The 18,952-nt window shown below is 40.8% G+C and overlaps 1 pseudogene; it reads left to right on the top strand.

The window, feature by feature from the left end:
* The window catches only part of LOC128936231 (cytosolic phospholipase A2 epsilon-like), a 37,241-nt pseudogene extending 21,524 nt beyond the window's left edge, over positions 1-15,717 (top strand).
* The last annotated feature ends 3,235 nt before the right edge of the window (positions 15,718-18,952 follow it).

Raw genomic sequence — 18,952 nt, 5'->3', positions numbered from 1 at the left:
CCTTTCCTACAATGATCCTTTCAACATCTGTCAGCACTGGTGGTGAGATGGCTGGATGAGCTATCTAATTAGATAACTCATTAGATAATAATTAGCTAGAGAGTTATCTAATCTGTCCTCATCACACCTACCATAGTGTCGTGAAGAAGCCTGTTTGGAAATTCACTTGGACAGCAGGAGACAAAAGAAGCGTTTTTCAGGTAAGATTATTGCTTCTTAAAATAAGTATTGGTGATTTTACTGTCTCTAACAAGGCCTGGACATTGCATCAGCAAAATAGTAAGGTTTTAATTGATCACATCTAAGGTGATTTGTACAAAATTTGCAGTAGAGAATGCCACCAGTCCTGCAGCAGTTCAGGGCTCTGACTTCATGGGGAGTCTTGAGCCAGACTAGAAACAACTAGAATCAGATGATTATACAGAAGGTATCTAAAACCCAAGTTGAGATTCTGCAAACCTCTGCTGCAGTCCTGCTGAACCCTGAAGAAGCTTAATTCCTCAGGTATTATAGTTATATTATAGCATTAACTTTGCTCAGGATCTCTGTCACTTCAACTTACGCATGTGCACAGAAACACCTCATTTTTTGCAGGGGTTAGCCACTCAGCAGCTGGCTCCTGCCTGACCCTGGTCAAGATTCAGAGTCTAGAAGCTCCTCTGCCCACATCCCCTGAGGGGCTGGATCTGGTAGGCAATCTCAGAGCATGCATAATGCACACTGGCAGGATTAGCTGAACTATTCATATAAATAGGGTCATCTGCTGCTCATAAGAGTCAGATCTTATTTTAGGGGACTGAGAACTTCTTCAGCTCATTATTTGGCCTGGGATGAGGATAATTTATCATGCAAAGTACCTGGTTGTATTCACTGTGTCATGATGAAAGTGCAACAGAAAAGCAGCAACCTAAAATTCAGTGCCGTCCATATCACGTTCCCATCTGACTCCTTGCTCAGCACATTATAACGATACAGTCACCTGAAATGTTTGGGGTTTGGATCACTTTTAGAAGGTAGTTTTCCAAATAAAAAGGAAGTGGAGAAGGAATTTATTCAAAGCTACCTTTTGCTTCTTTTTTTTCTCTCTCTTTTTTTACAATTATAAGTAACTTTGTGTATGCATTTTCTCTCATTGTTTTAGAGAATGAGCTAACATTTACAGTGAGAGGATCCTTTGAAGAAACTCAGACAGTTTCAGTGGGCTGTGACCCCCGCTCCCCTCTCCCAGATCCCACTTTCTTCCACTATGCCAGATACAAGCAACCTTCCCTGGATGTTGCACTCAGAAAGAAGAGGAAGCTTCCCACCTTTGTACGTTGCCCCAGAACATGGTAGACAACACAGACAGTTCTGTGACCTGACATTTATGTGTGAATAGGGAGCAAGAGGAGAACATTTCTGTTTTAACCAAAAAGCACTCCATGTTCCTTTTCAGTGTGCTTGCATGTCATGTGGACCAAGGAGGAGAAGTGTCCCCTTGACAATCCCTCTGAAGGCACTCCCCTCCGAGCAGGAAGTGGTTGGTGAGGTGAGTGTCTGCTGGCCATGGGGAATCCTTTGCAAGATTTTTAAAATTCTTTCTGATTTGCGTGAAGAAGAAACCAAGGGCCAGTTCTCTTTTTACAGAGACAGTTGTTTTCTAACCTCCCTCCAGCCTAGGGCAATGCATAGTGAAGTCAATTATTTGAAGCAAAATAAAATGCGAAATCCATGGGAAAAGGGGGAAGAAGAAAAATATCTAAGCTGTTGGTCATGCTCCTTGTACTGTCCATGTACTAACCAGGCTGGAGGTGGCTGGGTGCCACTGGGACAGAGTGGTGAGTCCTGGCACACTGTCCCAGGAAGCAAACCTGAGCCACATGTGTGGGGTGCTCAGCCTTTCGGGCTTCCCCTTGTACCTGACGTTGTTGTGTGAGAGGCTCTGGTTTCAGCACCCATCTTCAGTGCTGGATCCTTCCAGGGAGGTGAGCTGTTGCACTGCAGCTCTTCTGGTATTTATTTGTGCAGCTAACTAGTACCAGGCAAGCTACACTGAGTTTTATGAGAGAGATAACATGGGGACTACAAATGATAGTGTACTAAAGTCTTATCTATTAAATCAGTGCACATCTCTGGTTACTATTGAAATATTGAGAAGAGATCTCAGTTTTTTGAGATTCAGAGTTTTGTGGGTATAATGATGACCCAAAAGATCTGTGTCTCAGTCTGAGTGGGGTAAAGGAACTATTTTAAACAAAATATCAATTTTCATCATTTTACCTTTTCCATTTTCAGCACAGAAAATTTGATTTGCTCCTTAAGTTGAAAAAATGGTAAGACACCTGTGGGTTTTGCCTTGTTTTCCCCTTGGTTATTTTTATTTAGATAGCTGTTAATCAAGTTCCAATCTCTTTGTTACTACTGCCTTTGAATGCTGGTCCATCCTTATTCCAGACTATTAAAAAAAATACACTCAGTGCATAATGCAAAGATTTTAAGCAATAGAGTTTTTGCAATGGGAGAGGGAGTTAAGAAAAGGTTTTATAAAGAAAACACCAAATTTCTATTCATACTGTGCTGCAATCAATATTACATGGCAAAGGCTACTGTAGACACACTGATACCTCTACTATTTATTGCCAAATGCAGATTCTCAATAAAAGCAACATTTCAAAGCTGATTGAAAAAAACATTTTCTGTTTCCCAAAAGGTCTCTTTAACTATTTTCTTCCACTGAAAGATCAAAATCAGAGCGCCTGCATACTCTAAGATGTGAAAAAAGATGAAATAATAAATGTACTGGCATTTATTGTTTTAATGTCTACTCAAAGAGATAAATGCAAATAAACTCAGTGAAGTGATTACTTATTTCTAAAGGAGGAAACACACTGTGTGTTTTGGAATATTGTTCAGGCCTTAGTAAAATTTATAAGATGGCTATGTTACATTACGTTCCATATTGTAACAGAAGAGAACTTCCAGAAACATAGGTGCTTTTTCCATCATGCTGTTTATTTTCAGTAAATATACCATGAAATATACAGTTTACAGCTGTCATTTGAAAAGTTCTTCCTTAGAAGCCTATGCAAGATTTTCACAGCAGCTTTCAAACCACAAATGTAGTGCTTTTAAGCATCAAAAGAACATCTGATCATGCAAATCTACAACTTCAGTAGAACGTTTCGCTGGTAACAGTGGGAGTTCACAAAACTTTTAAAGGCCACCTTTGAAACACTGCCCTCTGCAGGCTTCTGGATTTATATGTGAAAAGGAACGGCTGACATTTGTAGCTACATTTAATTCCAGGAGTCTTTGGCAGGGAGAAAAAAAAAAAAAATCCTTTCAGTTCAAAGGCAGATGGATTGTTTTTTTCCAAGAAAAAACCAGAACATTTAATTTCTTCCTCCTTTGCTTTATGTAGACCTGATAGTGAAGGCATGTCTGTTTATGAAGTAAAGCAATTAAGATGCTGGCTTAGACTACAAATGTGATGTATGATACCTGGTCCTCGTTGCAGCCAGGAAGACCTGGACGTACGCCTGGGGTTTGATCTCTGTGCCCAGGAACAGGATTTCATTCGCAAGAGGAAGAAGGTAGTTGCAGCTGCTTTGAAGGACATTCTCCATCTGGAAGAGGACTTGCAGGACGATGAGGTATCCGAGACATAATTATTCTCTGCTTTCTGCACAGATAAGTGTCAAAACATAGCATTGATGGTCACATTTTTTTGAAAACCCTGTAGTTTCATGTACAAGCAACAGCTGAGTTATTTTCTCAGTGGCTGACTTCTTTTCTCTCTTCTAGGGAAGGAATGAGTACTCATCACAGACATGAATAAAAAGCCTGTAGCCCTAAAGCTAGAGAATCTAGCCTTGTGTTCAGCAGCAGTCTGCCCTATAACATAAAGAAGGGCTTGGTGCTCTCAGAGCCAAGGCCAAAATTTCTTTTTGGCCAGATACAAACAGTGGATCCAGCATTTCATTCCCTCACGGCTAAACCGGATTTTGTGTATCATTTGTGCCACCATTTAGGGTGCTGTTGTCTGAGCATAGCACGCTGCCAGTCTGACTTCATCTTGCTCAGCAAACAGGATTGATAACAGAAATTTTAAGGCAGGGGCAAATCAGGTGTCTCTTCTTTTATTTATGCACCTATGACTGTAGTGTGAAACCTAAACTCAAATGCAGATAAATGATAAAGTTTTCTTGTTTGGACCTAAACTGAGTTCAGCTTTTCTTGCACAGCTGGACCTTTCAGACACAAGACTCTGCCTTTCAATGCCAGCACTAAGCCATGGGTCATTCCCTTCCCCTCAGATGTAGACCCCATACTTCCCTGCAGAGCATACAATCTCTCTATATTTTTTCTGATTTATATATGACATTCATTCACTCCAATGCACAGTAACTGTCTTTACTGTTAAAGAAGCCAATTCATGTTTATAAATTAGTTCTGTTTCTGCCCAGACTGCCCAGAAGTCCCTGGATTTCTGTATGATCACAGAAGCCAGTAATTGCAGCTCACTTGCATACCTAGTACTGTAAATACATATGTGGCAGGTGGAGTGAGCATGGTTCCTCTTTCCCTCCAGAAACTATAAAAGGGAATGGTGTCACCAGCCTCTGGTTTCAGGAGTTCTGAACTGGCCTGTGCTCCTAAATCCATCAGTCATGACATTTCTAGTATGGCCTGTAGAATAACTGTACAATAGTTTCAGCAAACTTCAGGAAAAGAGAAGTTATTACTGCCCACATGGAAATTGTGAGACAGCACTGATATTTTCTGGTCTGATAATAATCTGATTCAGATGAAAGAAGGTAACACTTCCTCTAATTTTTTGCTGCTCTGTTAATGGTTTTCAAGCAGAGCACTGAAAATGTGATAATGGATTTCATGTTCTATTGCAGAGCTGCTTGACAGAGGAAAATATGAAGTATTTCTTACTCCTTACATGCTCCATTATTAATTCAGGTTTTTCTTCACATTGGACTTCACGTTCTTCACGTTGGTTGCACGTTTTCACTACTTTATCAGTGCTGTAAATTTCTCCTTTTAATCAGAGTCTCTGTCCCTTCTTAGGCCATGTCACTAAATCCATATATTTTGGGATTGAACAGGTACCTGTGGTGGCAATCATGACAACGGGAGGTGGAACCAGAGCTCTGACAGCCATGTATGCTCACCTCCTCAGTGTGCAGGAAATGAATGTCTTGGACTGTGTCTCATATATCACTGGTTTATCTGGAACAACATGGTAAGAACAAGATAAGAACACACGAATTTTCCAAAATTGATGTCAAGGAGGGATCTTGAGTTATATGATCTTAACTATCAAGAAAAGGCTTTCTTTTTCTGCTTCTATTTTGTTGTTTTTTCTTTCAGTGGGTATTTTCCCACATTTGCAATTAATTACATATGTGGATACTACCAAACACATGGTGTTTTTTCATATAAATGAGGACAATAATACACAAACCTCCATAACTTCCCAAAGCTCTGTTTCAGAACTCATACTTTTCCTTGTGGGGTTCTTTTGTTTGTTCTCTTTCTTTTAGGACCATGTCAAACTTGTATGAAGATCCTGACTGGTCCCAAAAGGATCTCAAGGAAACCCTCAATGATGCCCGAAAGCATGTACTTAAAAATAAGTTTGTCACTTGTTTTGCCCCTGATCGTCTGAAATACTATTTGGAAGAGTTGTGCCAGAGGAAACAGGAAGGACATCAGTTGTGTTTCACAGACCTGTGGGGACTCATCATTGAAATCATGTTACATGATAAGGTACAAAACCAGCACCTTTCTCTTCAGATTTGAATATCCAGTGAATACAGCAGTGACAAAAGAGAGTAAATCAAAAACTAGTTGAGATTGGAAGGCACCTCTGGAATCATCTTGTCCAAGCAGGATTAGTAAGGGCCAGCTACCCTGAGCTATGGGCTTTGAATATCTCCACAGCTGAAGACTCCAGAAATTCTCCAGGCAGCACATGCCAGTGTTTGACCACCCTTATGCAAAATAGGGTTTTTTGCATGTTTGTTTTTCATAGATATGCCTAAAGCATGTGCCTTGGCAGTACCATTCATTGTACCATTGTACCATGCTTCTTGGTTGTATTATAGAGATCTTAACTTCACACCTGGTACAGAAAGGATGGGAATGAAAAGAAATAACAGGAAACTTACAGTATGAACCTCTTTCAAATTATTCCTCACAGAATGTAGAAGGGGCTTACAAAAAAGCTGGAGAGAGACTATTCACAAGGGTATGCAGTGGCGGGACAAGGTGGAAATGGCCTTAAGATGAAGGAGGGCAGGTTTCGATTAGATATTAGGAATACCTAATAAGAATAAGAATTCTTCACTGTGAGGGTAGTGAGTTCCCAGAGAGGTTGTGGACCCCCTGTCTCTGGAGGTGTTTAAGAGCAGGTTGGATGGGGAGCAACCTGGTCTTGTGGAAGGTGTCCCTGTCCATGGCAGTGGGATGGGAACTAAGTGATTTTTAAGGGCCATTCTAACTCCAAGCATTCTGTGATCCTGTGAATTCACATGTAAATATTTCCATGAAAATCCTGCTGTTCTTTTAAAAGAGCTGCACAATAAAACAAAGCAAAGGAAAATCACAAGCCCAAAAACAGTATCTCTGAGCTGTTAATAAGACATCACCCTGCAAACATTTCCATCAAGAGCTTTGTTCAGGCCCTATTTTAATCTTCATGAACATTTCTTTCCCACTAGGTCATTTATGCTTTAGAATGAGAAAACATTCCCCCTGTAATGTGATCAATCCCCCACACAGCCACATTTCTACTGCCTGGTGATAGCACAGTGGTAGAGACTCCCGGGGGCTGTGTTCAGCAGGGAGCTGTGAGTGTCCCCAGAGCCCTGTCCCCTGGCCTACAGTGGCCCAAGGGAAGCCTGGTGGCGCTGGTGGCACAGGCATCCTTCCACGGGCTCTGCTGAGGGGGAGCACCTGCAGCTCTGCTTGTCGGAGCACACTCCCAAACCTTGGTTCTGCTCCCAAACCACGCTGCCCTTCCACCCTGCCTGAGCTCTGCAGCAGAAAGGCCAAGGCTTGCTGCACTCTCTGCATGAGCCTTGTCTCCGTCACAGCTCTGAGGAAAAGGTGTTTTTCTAGGCAGTCAGAGAGGGGCTTACTCTTTCATAATGAACTATTTCCTGTCAAGAGTGCTTTTCAAACATTCCCAGAGATTTTTTGTGAAATAAAAAATGTGGGTAACAGCATTTTCTCCTCACCACATTCTTTCAATATATGAATTTAGGATTATTCTTGTGCTGAAGTGTTGGGGCAGGGGAGGGGCAGGGATAGGGATGACAGCACCTCTCTAAACGAAGCAACTGGGGAATGTCCTAGTTGGAGTCATGTATGCCCTGCATTGTCAGAACCCAGGTTTAGATTAAGTGGGAGGCTCTTTGTGTCGTCCAGTTGTCCTGAGCTACTGTCATTTTTCAAAACAGGAGGACTGCCATAAGCTCACAGATCAGCAGCAGGCACTAAATCAGGGTCAAAATCCCCTGCCCATTTACCTCTCTCTCAATGTGAAGGATAAAATCAGCGACCAGGATTTTAGAGGTAACAATACTCCAGAATTGCATTTAATATTTAATCCCAATTGGGGTCAATTTAAGATTAGATAAGGATATCAATTCAATAAACAAATACTCTGAAGGATAATCCACCTCAAAGGAGACATTTAATAGTTAATATTTTAAAGACCTTCGTATAATTCAGTATTCAGGGTCAAAGGCAGGACAACAGAAGACACTATGTACTTCTACACTTCTCTGCACATTATGCACAGAAATTGTCAAAAAGTTTATACAGACATATAGATGTAAGAGGACAATTTGTTCTGCATGTTCACCACCGTGAAGTGTACAGTGAATAAATGTCTGTTGCAAAGGGTGTGAATTAGAAACCAGTCTGCCTTAACCTGGCCAATATCATGTTTTATTCAAATAATTATGCCTCTGCTGCTGTAATCAGTCTGTCTTATGCCTTTTCTTTTAGAATGGGTGGAATTCACCCCTTATGAGGTAGGATTCCCAAAATATGGTGCCTTCATTCCTGCAGAGGATTTTGGCAGCGAGTTCTTCATGGGTCGCCTGATGAAGAAAGTCCCAGAATCCAGAATCTGCTTTTTGGAAGGTGATTTCTTGTTCTGGGAAAAAGTAGTATAATATAATCTGCTCCTGCACAAACCCCTCTTCTGAAATTAAACATTTAGTGTGCTTTATCTGCCAGGAGCATTATATGGTAAAATATCAGAACTGATAACAGGTCACAATGTGCAGGATTTGTCATTTTCTCTGTGATCTTATTCATCTTAACAGATTTATTGATTTCATGTGTGCTTATGTGTACTGACATGAGACCTTTGCAATACATACATATATATATTTGTCAGCAACACAAGTCGTGTATCATTGCTGCTAGGTTAAATCATCCATTGCTTCTGCAGCCTGAGTCTCTAAAATGCACATTTTTATCTACAAAGTTCCTACCACATCTAGTCCTGATTAATTCTTAAGATAAAATTTCCATTTCAGAGTGCAAATAGGTTGTAATATTTATATTTTTTTTCCATCTTGCATAAAAAAGTGAAAGCAGTAAGGAAACCTTTCTTCCCTTTGCAAAAGCAATCTCTTGCCTCATTATTCTTTCTACTTCCACCAACTGCATAAAGGAAAAAGGAAGTTTCAGGGGTTTTTTTGAGAAGTTTAAACTTTTTGCTTGTGTGGAGGTTTCACTACAGCTAATGGTGAGGCGTAAAGAAGCAACTTAGAATCTCTCTGTCCCTGGCTGCAATTTCTAGTAAGGACCCAGATCCTTCTGTGATCAGAAACGAAAGTGGATGTCATTTTGCATCTCAGGTCACCACCCCCTTTCTACACCTTGGCACTTTCTCCTTAGCTTCTCTAGAATGATTAAAGGACATTTATGCCCCCATTCCCTGAAGTGTCCAGTGACACAGTTATTTGAAAGTTTTACATCAAATTCCTTTGCACCCCATTTATTTTTTGTCAAATACATCCTATGCCACAGGGATCTGGAGCAGTGTATTTTCCTTGAATCTCATGGATGCTTGGTATATATCTGTTAATTCAGAAGACTTCTGGCACAAATGGACACGAGACAAAATTACTGACATAGGTGGGTTATTCTTATGTGATTATTTTGTTTTTTGGGTTTTTTTTTTCCTCTGTGCTGCTGCTCTCTTACTGAATTTTTTTCAAAGCCCTTTTAGAACATTCTCTTCTGGCAATTCCATTATCCACATGTAAACCAGAAGGAAATTCATGCCATGTACTACATATGGCAATTATTTCAGTTATATGTGAAAAGAACCCACAGGATCCATCACAGAAAAAGAAAAGAGACAATGACCCTCTTCTGAGATGTTTTCTGAGCAGGAGGGCAAAACTAGGGAAAAATATCCCAGTAGATGGAGGATGCTCACATAGCATTCCAAAACCCTCTAGCTCCTCACTCACAAGTTGGAGCATCAGAGAAATGGGAGCAAACAACATCCTTGCATCTCTGAAGTCTACAAATCATTGACACAAACTTCAGTACTATTGGAAGTCATTCCAAACTACTCATAAGGATGAGATTTGCAAAACATGATACAAAATTAAGAAAGATCTCTGCAAGGTCAGATTTCAAGGATAAATACTCAAGACAAACACATTACAAAGAAAAGATGACAAGGAAGAGAAGTATTTCAAAAAGGCTTACTTATTTTATCTTCTAGCACTTGCAAGGGAGTAATTTCTGGTTGTTAAATCAAGGATTCTGTATTTGCTAGTGAGGAACATTAATTATGTTTGTGTGGCTGATTGTTATTATGTGGTTTTATATGTGTCTGAGAGAGAAAATGTGGCATGGAGTAGCAAAGGAAGACACAGTTAAGTGCAATTTAATAGATAAAACCATAGCAGAGCAAAGAAATTTCTATTTAATAGATAAAACCATAGCAGAGCAAAGAAGTTTCTAGTAGGTGAAGTGGAGTCTTTTGCAGTACAAAAAAAGCCTTTATCACTTTGAAGTGAGAAGAAGAAAGGGATTTTTCAAAGCTTAGCTAAAAAACCCATGAGATTTGGGAAAATCCTGCCAGTAAAAAGAGAAAGAAGTCCAAATTTTTCAAACATACTAAACTATGAGATGACTGCACAGATTGACTTCACATATATAAGCTGTTATTCTTTCTTCTGCAGATGATGAAGCCCTATTCCCTACAAGACCAAATGAGCTGGATACTCGAGTGGTTTGTCCTCCTGACAGCTTTTCAGAAATATTCCGAGATGTTGCAATGTTACGTCCAGCAGCCTCAGAAATCCATAACTTCCTGAAAGGCCTCCAGATAAACAACAACTACCTAGAGAGCGAGTTTTCCAAGTGGAAAGGTATGGTAACAACACCCTGCTTCGAGTTACAGTGTAAACCATCCTTGTGAAAGAGAAACAATCCTTTAAAAGTTGTGAAGCTAACTGCTTTTTTGTTTTGTTCTGATAGTATTTGACACTGTCACTGAAAGGGAAAATTAGTCATCAGGAGAGGCTTCAAGCTAATTCTTCAAAAAAATTCATAAAGTCCCACAACTGATAGGTGAGAAGAGTCCCAATTAGTCACCCATGCTCAAAGGATGTGGCAGGGAGCTTTGTTTCCTGTTACATTTTTACTTCTAAGTAAGATATAACCTTTGTAATAGTATTACCTGTCATCCAGGTAGGGAATTTTTTTGTTCAGTCTGGCACCAGTTATTCCATGTAAAATTGTAGCTGTGTGCTGGTTCTCGTAGTGAGCAAGGCACCCAACACATTTAGTCCTTTTACTGTGTTGAGAGAGCGGAGTGCCATTTTAATTTGTTTCATGTTAACAGAAAAGACAAAAAAAAGAAAACATAAAACAACACCAACCTGATCAGAGTCACACACAAGACTAATTAAGTCTACTCTTCTGAGCCCCAAGTTAATCCCTTTTAGTCAGAGGAAAACCAAAGAAATTGCAGAGTAAAGAGTGAAAAGAGGAAGCCAGATGAGGAACTGAGAAATTACTGAACTGCAGCCATCAGCTAGATGGGGGGGTCTAGGACCCAAGAAAAGTTGAAGTCCCTTTTTGTTAACAGTAGACTTTCCTCAGCACTTCCCTTGCATTGGGCACTTTCTCTGAAAAAAAGTGCTTCTTTCCTAGACTGTGAGCTGGACTCCCAGCCCAACCACCTGACAACAGCTACAGACTACCTCATCCTGATTGATACTGCATTTGCCTTTGCTACCAGTTACCCACCCCTTATGAGGCCAGAAAGGAAAGTGGATGTCATTTTGCATTTCAACTACAGCTCAGGTTCACAGACAGGGGTGAGTCTTGCACATTCTTCTTCAATGACTTCTCTGTTCCATTGCTGAATTCCCAGAGTGGCTGATCCTCTACTCAGAGAAACTTTTGCTTTTCCCCAATATCTGGGAAGTGTTGATAAGTTAACAGTTTGATGTTAACTAGGGGTCACATATCTTTATGGAACAGTACAAATGTTATCCGGAAGTAATCATTTAGTAAACTATACCTGCCCCTTTTTACATGTAAGGGGTTTTAGCTGATTGGAAGGCAGCCAGAAGTAGAATGAATGAAGCTAATTGCCTTTAAACATTGTCTAATATTTCTCAATGCAATATTGAGAAATATTCCCTGTGCAAGGGAAAATGTACCTTCAGGACAATATAACTGCAACAATAGGTTTGATGTAGAAGACTAGATATGCAAATAAATGCAACAACAGTTTTCATTTAGGAATGTTAAATTCCTTAGGAATAAAAAGTTGTCTAAAGGCAACTTTTTCATAGCCAAATGTGAAACATAGCCAGTGTAGATTTTCAGAGACATGTGGAGTCAGATCCATCTCACTTAACTCTGGCCTTCCAAGGCTTGGCTCCATAAACAACCTCAACCTAGACCTAAATTGGATATGTACCATAATCTGTCAGAACCTGTCCCTTGCCCCACAAATATTCCCAGTGAAATTAGATTTTGGTCAAATTTGAAGTTCTTCCTGTATGTCCTGATGTTTTCTTTTGTTTTGTTTTCCTTTTGTGGCAACAAGCCCCTCAAAGATGCCTCTAAATACTTTGCGAAACAGGGAATTCCTTTCCCTACAAAGGTGCCAGATGATCAGGAAACTCCACATCTGAAGGAATGCTACATTGTTGGTGATAAAGAGAGCCCAGAAACACCTATTGTGATATTTTTCCCTCTGGTAAATGACACCTTCAGGGAATACAAAGCACCTGGTAAGTTAACAGTTACCCATCACATTAACAGCCAGTGGCCACTTTCTTCCTCTTTTTACTGGATAATACCTGGTTTTCAGATCACACTGTAATAACAAATTTGAACTCTCTTTGCTTACATATGAACCATATCAAGAAACTTAAAATATGTGATTTTTCCTGGAGAGTAGAGGATCATGTGGGATTAGCCTTTGCCACATATTTTCCTCTTCAGATTTTTTTGGCTTTTCATAAGCAGATTGCAGTTAATTGAGGAAAGCAATATTTTCTTTATCTGCTGTAGCAGAAATTCACAGGGTTAATTTCCTCTCATACTTGTCATCCTCTCCTGTTAGAGAATGCTCCAAGGAGTCTATGAATTTCATTGTTTAAAATAATTTCCAGGCTTACAGTTAGGCAGATAACCTTGAAAACAAAAGTACGAACTAGCAAAGTGATGAAAATGTAACAGTGAAGCACAGTGAAGTGATGAAAGTGCAACACTGAGCCATTCCAACAGTGTCTGTTCCCTTTGAAATTTAGAGAGTCAATAGCAACATTGCCTGTCACTTCTAAACAGATGAATTATAAGTCCTGGTACCATATCCCACATGCCATAATATTCTCTTGCTACCAAAGCCTCAGTTGCTCCCTCTCCACATGCTAAAATTCCTAACTCAGATTGTGAGTTCACTTCAAAGCCCCACAGTATACTTGAAAGCCAGAAGTTCTATGTTAGTACATAGTACATTCAATTTAAAACCAAAACAAATGCAGAAACTATTGTTCCAATTGTATCAATCCTTATCCTTTTATATTAAGTAAGTTGTAAAAGATAGTATGGTACTTTTGTTTTGTTGATTGACTTCATTGCACATTTGAGGTGTACAACTGGGGTTTTGAACAGGATTCAAATAGACTAAGGGTATCTATGCATGTACACACACCATTCTACTCCAGCTCTCACAAATGATGAGATAGCCCAAAAGTTGCTTTCTGCAGTTGCCTTTTGTAGAGAGAATTAAAGAAAGGAAAAAAGAAGAAAGAAGTAGAAGGAGAACTGAGATTTAGCTTCAGTTCTGCTCTTCTATACTGAACTGCTCTTGTGTATTGCTCTGTGAGGGAGTTTGCTGGCCTTCTTCCCCTCACTAATTTCCAGAAATGAGGGATGCCTAGCCTCAGTCAGTTATCTACTATTAGGTGTACGTCTGATGATGTGCAGATGTTAAATGTCAACATGAATTATCAGCGAGTCTAAAAAGGGGTGTTGCTAGGTATGAAGAAAATTCATTTGAAGACCTGCACAATATCTGCCTATTGCATATACTTGAGGCAAGCTTGTGTTGCCCAACCAGTTCAGCTGGTGGCTGCAAGATGAGACTAAACAGGAAGAGAAAGAAGGGTCCTTGTCATGTCCCCTCGAGCAAAGGGTCAGCTGAGCTGGCATGGAAGGGCTCTGTGCAGGCAGATTTTTTGGGAGGACTGACACCTTGCAGCTGAGACCTGACCTCCATAGCAGCAGGATGGATGCTGCAGAAGGTCCTGTGAGGCTGGAAAAGGATGTCTGCCTTTTGCTAGTGACAGGCAGAGATCAGCTTAATTTATAGGGCTTCAGTACCATGCCCTAGCCCAGATCTAAATTGTACAGCATGTGAAGTTTTAGTACAATCACGTGAACAGGCAGTTTTTCCATAGGCAGTTCATCCATCAGCTTGTTCAGAAGGGGAATTTAGAGTCTGGGCAGTAAAAAAGTAAAACTGACATATTCAAACTGCTTAACTTCTGCACCCTTAAGCTATTCCATAATCAAGTAGAAAGGGAATTCTCTGTGGGACACTTAGACTGCTTCAGTTGAGTGGCACCAGTTCACTGTAACTCTGTCTGCAGAGCTGAGAGGAGTACATCTATTGGACACTGAAAGACCCCTCAAGAAAAATCAGAACCCTTTGATTGATGTTGTTAGATCCATATTGGTAGAAAAGATTCCCCAAACGCATGATGTACTGTCAGGGAAATGCTGACTTTTCCCAGTGCCTACTCCCTTGCTGTGGCTCAGGGGGTACAGGTATCTGTGACTGTGGAGGGTGCTTGTCCCCTACAGTAACGCCCTCTTGGCAATGTAATGGTCTCACTGGAGGCTGACAGAAAAATTCTCATGTTTCTGATACTCTCTCTGACAGTATTACCTACCATTTCTGGGTTGCTAATGCTCTCTTTCCCTCATGCCACCTGTCAGAAAACCAAAGGGTCTGTGCAAATGATGAGGAAGCATAAAAACATGTGTGAACCTGGTTTGATCTGAGAAAGAGTTAATTTTCTTCCTAGCAGCTGGAATAGTGCTTGTTTGGGATCTGGAATGAGAATTATGTTGCTCTTCCTTTTCTGTCCCATTAAACCGCCTTTATCTCCACCCACATTTTCTCCCTTTGCTCTTCTGGTTCTGTCCCCACCCCCTGGTCAGGGTGTACTGAACAAGCAGCTGTGTTGCTTAGCTGCTGGCTGGGGTGAAACCCTGACGTGGGATTGCAGGATACCACACAGCAGTGGATCTCCACCTCCTCAGGTCTCTGCCCCATGGCTGGGATCTTCAGCTGTCCTCTAGCAGTTAAAGGCACGTAATGGAATCCAGTAATCTTCAGAATCCAACACAATTAATTGACCTCTTCCCTTCCAAGAACCTATTTATTCTATGTATTAGCAGATAGATAGAATCTCAGCCTGCTCATATGCCGAGTCCCATTGGTGCAGAGTCGAGCAAAAACCTGATTTAGTTTAGGTTTGTGATCCACTATTTGTGCATGCCTGGGAAACACCCAGACCCGAATTGTTTTGTGCAAATTAACCAAGCCATTGCTTGTCTGTTTAGGCGTGAAGCGTAGTCCATCAGAAATGGCAGAGGGCGAGGTTGATGTTACCAATGCCTGTGGCCCATATTACATAAACAATCTGAGCTATTCAGAGGAAAATTTTGACAAACTGGTGAATCTAAGTTACTACAACGTCCAGAACAACAAAGATTTGATTCTTCAGGCCTTGCGTACAGCTGTGGAGCGGAAAAAGCAGCACAAGAAAGAGCAAGTGCTGCACAAACAACCCGATGGCCATGGCAGGCCTGTGCCTGCCAGAGAGGGAACCCAGCACTTGGCTGGCTGCCCAGCACCGGGGAATATGAAATAGAGGATCGTCCTATTGATGAAGAAGAAAAGGAATTTTATTAGGAAGTGAAGACAAGCCAAAGAACGCTAAGGATAGCACTTAATTTGTCATCAAAAATGTTAAGCCTGTCTGTCAGTGGAGGGAATTAACTCAAAGAACCAGCTCTTCCTTAATGAACTCATGTGCTTCCCACGTTGACAACCTCAGGAGCGTGGCGAGGTGAGGCTCTGCTTCACTGTACTTGCAGAAGTGACCTGCCAAACTGTGTGGACGAGGAAGTGTGAGGAAGTTTACATTGACTGTTTGTGTTCTACCTGTGCTATAGAAACAGAGGATTGCCGGTCCAGAAATGCAGCAGAGAGCAAAACCCATTGTCTCTAAAAAAAAATCAAGGAAGCCATTTGTGAACTAAGAAATCTTTATGTGAATGTAAATAAATATTGAATTTATATAATAAATTGCTACTTCTGAGTAGAAGTTACAGCAAATAAATAGTTTTCCTATCAAGTACATGTTTCAGCCACTTACTTTAGGTGCTTCTTCCTCTAATAGCAAGACAAAGAAAACATGTGGACATTTCATAGCTGCTGAAGAATATTGAAGAAGAACATGTACCTGCTCCAGACATAGATGTGGGCTAGTGCAAGATTCTGGAACCCCTTGAGTTTAGGATTACAACTAAAACTCATCTATACAAGAACCAACTCATGTTAATTTGTTTTAGCAAGCTGGATTTAAATGCTATTGATATTATCAAACATTCTTTAGGATTGATTGAGACTATTACATCGAAAACACAAGAAACACAGACAAAGCAAAACTGAAATTGTGTGCCTAATATCACTCATGCAAATGTGATTTTTTTAAACTTGCTGTAGAGTATAGCAAATGAAGTTAACAGAGCATCAATTTTCAACTTTCTGATGTTTTGGTTGTGAGACTAACATATCTCTTTTCCAGCAACCAGTCTGGGTTTTTGGCAGATGGAATCTATAAAAAATCTACATTTATTCTTCTTCTAATTTTTTTAAATTCAGTGCTATAGTTTTATTTATTAGACATCTTGTATCCACAAGCCCATGTTTCCTACAGGCGTGCCCACTCCTGAATTCTGCTGTAGTATTCTTTGTCAAGAAATCCTGTTATTGTGGGCCAGGAATGGAATGGCTTTTGGTCTCAAGATCGAGGGTCTCCTCCTCTGTGGTGCAGAGAGATGTAACCCCTCTGTTTGCCACTTAGGTCAGTGAACACTTAGCTGCTTGCTACAGGAGCCCAGAGAGCTCCTGGACTGTATGCCCAGAGTTTATGTCCCATGGAAACGAGAGAGCAAACAGGACTGCACCAGCAGTTATGGATCTCGTCATAGTATGGGATGGGATGTAGTCAGAGGGCACAGCCAGACCTGGGAATTTGGAAGCACTCCCAGGTTCCCATATACAGTTAGAGCTTTATTGTCTGAAGGGCAAAAATTATTTCACCGACAGCAGGAAGCATCTAGGCAGGAAGTCTGAAGACAAGCAGAACGAGGTGTGTGAGTGCAAACACTTCCCTGCCCTTCCTGCTGCTTTCCAGCAGACACGAAAGGGTCATGGAGAACAATGAGCACTTTACCACATTTCAAAAATCTTGCATGGAATAATTACTCAGTATTTCAGTTTTCTATGTTGAACAAGAATACAGAGGAAAATGTCAGGCCTGATCAAGGAGGTGGAACCGCTTCCACCCAAGGCACAAATAGCTGAGGAATCTGCAACCCAGAAAAAGAACAGGAGGAGTGGAAGGCAGAAAAAAGAGATGCATGAAGTCAGTGCACATCTCTTCTATCACAAGACCTTGAGAGGATCAGTCAAAACTAGTGAAAAGCAGGTTTAAACAGAGTGAGGTAGTTCTGCACACATGTAATTAAGTTTTCTTGTTGATAAAATTTTATGCATTCAAAAAACTGATTGAGACATTCACTGGAAAATCTTTAGGGACTGAAAAAACACAATGGCTCTGCATCTGCCTCAGTCCTGCACTGAATCATGAATTCCCAGAGACTCAGAGGACAGTCTGAGGCAGTATCATACCTGCCCTGTAAGGCATGTGAGCTATGTAAGCTTCTCCAGTCACTAAATACTGGACTTAGCACTGCAGACAAGGGGGAAAGGAATCTCACTCCACACTGCAGCACTTAGGTTTCCAACAGCCCAGATATTTTTGCAGATAATTAATAATTAGGAGCAGTCAGACCTCTAAAGATGTGGTGATACAAGACTAATTTAAAAGAAATTACTGAAGTAAAATAGAGAAGGTGTAAGTAACTACAAGGATAACTTAATTGTGTATTAATTAAGCCATAGAGAAAATGAATGACAATTAAAGGAATACTATGAAAAGGAGATTTAAAAACTGAGGAAACCAGTCAGCAAGACCCTATGTGAAATGGTATAAAATCTTTGGACTCAGCATGGAAATTGCAACAAGAAAGTTGCAAAATATATGCACAGCCCTAAATAAAATGCAAAGCAAGGAACCAAGAAAAGGCAAAGTGGTTAAATGCCCAGAACTGAGCATTGCTAAAGTCTAACATCTGTTCTTTGAGGAACAGCATAGAGAGGAAGGAGATTAAAAGAGCACATCTAAACCTGCTGATGTATTTAGAAAAGACCTAGAGCATATAGAGAAAATGCAGCATTCAATATGGAAATGAGGATGAAGAAAGGTACATAGATAAAAATGTGAAACAGTAGATGTACTGGACCAGCAAAAGGGGATTTATATGATATGGGTGCTCTGAAGGAGCCATAAGTGCCGCAAAAGGCACATTTGTAATACAATGTTTAAACACAGTTTCAGCAAAAATTTCCACTCCTTTGCTTTTAACGGAGATCCCAAGTTTTTGTTTTGGGGTTTTTTTTTAAAGTTACTGAGCAAAAACTTGAATATCAGAGGACAAAAAATACTTGTTTTATTGATTTTCCCAAGATTGTAGTGAATCCGGTGTTACCATCCACTAAAATCTCCTGTAAAATCAATGGGCAAGGTGGCAGGACCTAGGGTTAGAACTAATGGTCATGTCTTCTACACACGTCTCACAGAAAGGTTTCCCTGTTTTACTGAGATTTTTCACTATGTTTAAAACTGTTGCTTGATGTCGCAGCTAAACACCACGGCGCTTAGTCACACATTTCTTTTGCATCCAAAGACAGCAACCATCATCCCAAAAACACGAAAAGCATTTGGGCCATTCTACGTTCAGATCGGAGCTGTCAAAGTGTTTCCGGATTTCATCGCAAGGGGCTGAGATTTTAGCGCAGAAGAGCAGCAGGCACAATTAAACCTCCAGAGACGGACTTGTGGCCAAAAAAAAAAAAAAAAAAGAAAAAACAAAAAAAGAAAAATCATCGGATTCGATAACAGCCCCAGACGACCCTCCCTTTCGAAGAGCCCCAAACCCGCCCGGCTGCCAGGGTGCGTGCCGCAGGGCGCGGGGCCCCGCCCGGCCCGGCCGCTGAGTGGAGCGCGGCAGCGCTGCCGGCACCGCCTCTCGC

Source organism: Melozone crissalis, unplaced genomic scaffold (genome assembly GCF_028551555.1).
Source record: "Melozone crissalis strain CALT ecotype California unplaced genomic scaffold, PUWL_Pcris_2 ptg000018l_1, whole genome shotgun sequence".
Classification (NCBI taxonomy): domain Eukaryota; kingdom Metazoa; phylum Chordata; class Aves; order Passeriformes; family Passerellidae; genus Melozone; species Melozone crissalis.
Note: the sequence above shows the minus strand (reverse complement) of the source record. Positions and strands in the feature narration are given on the sequence as shown.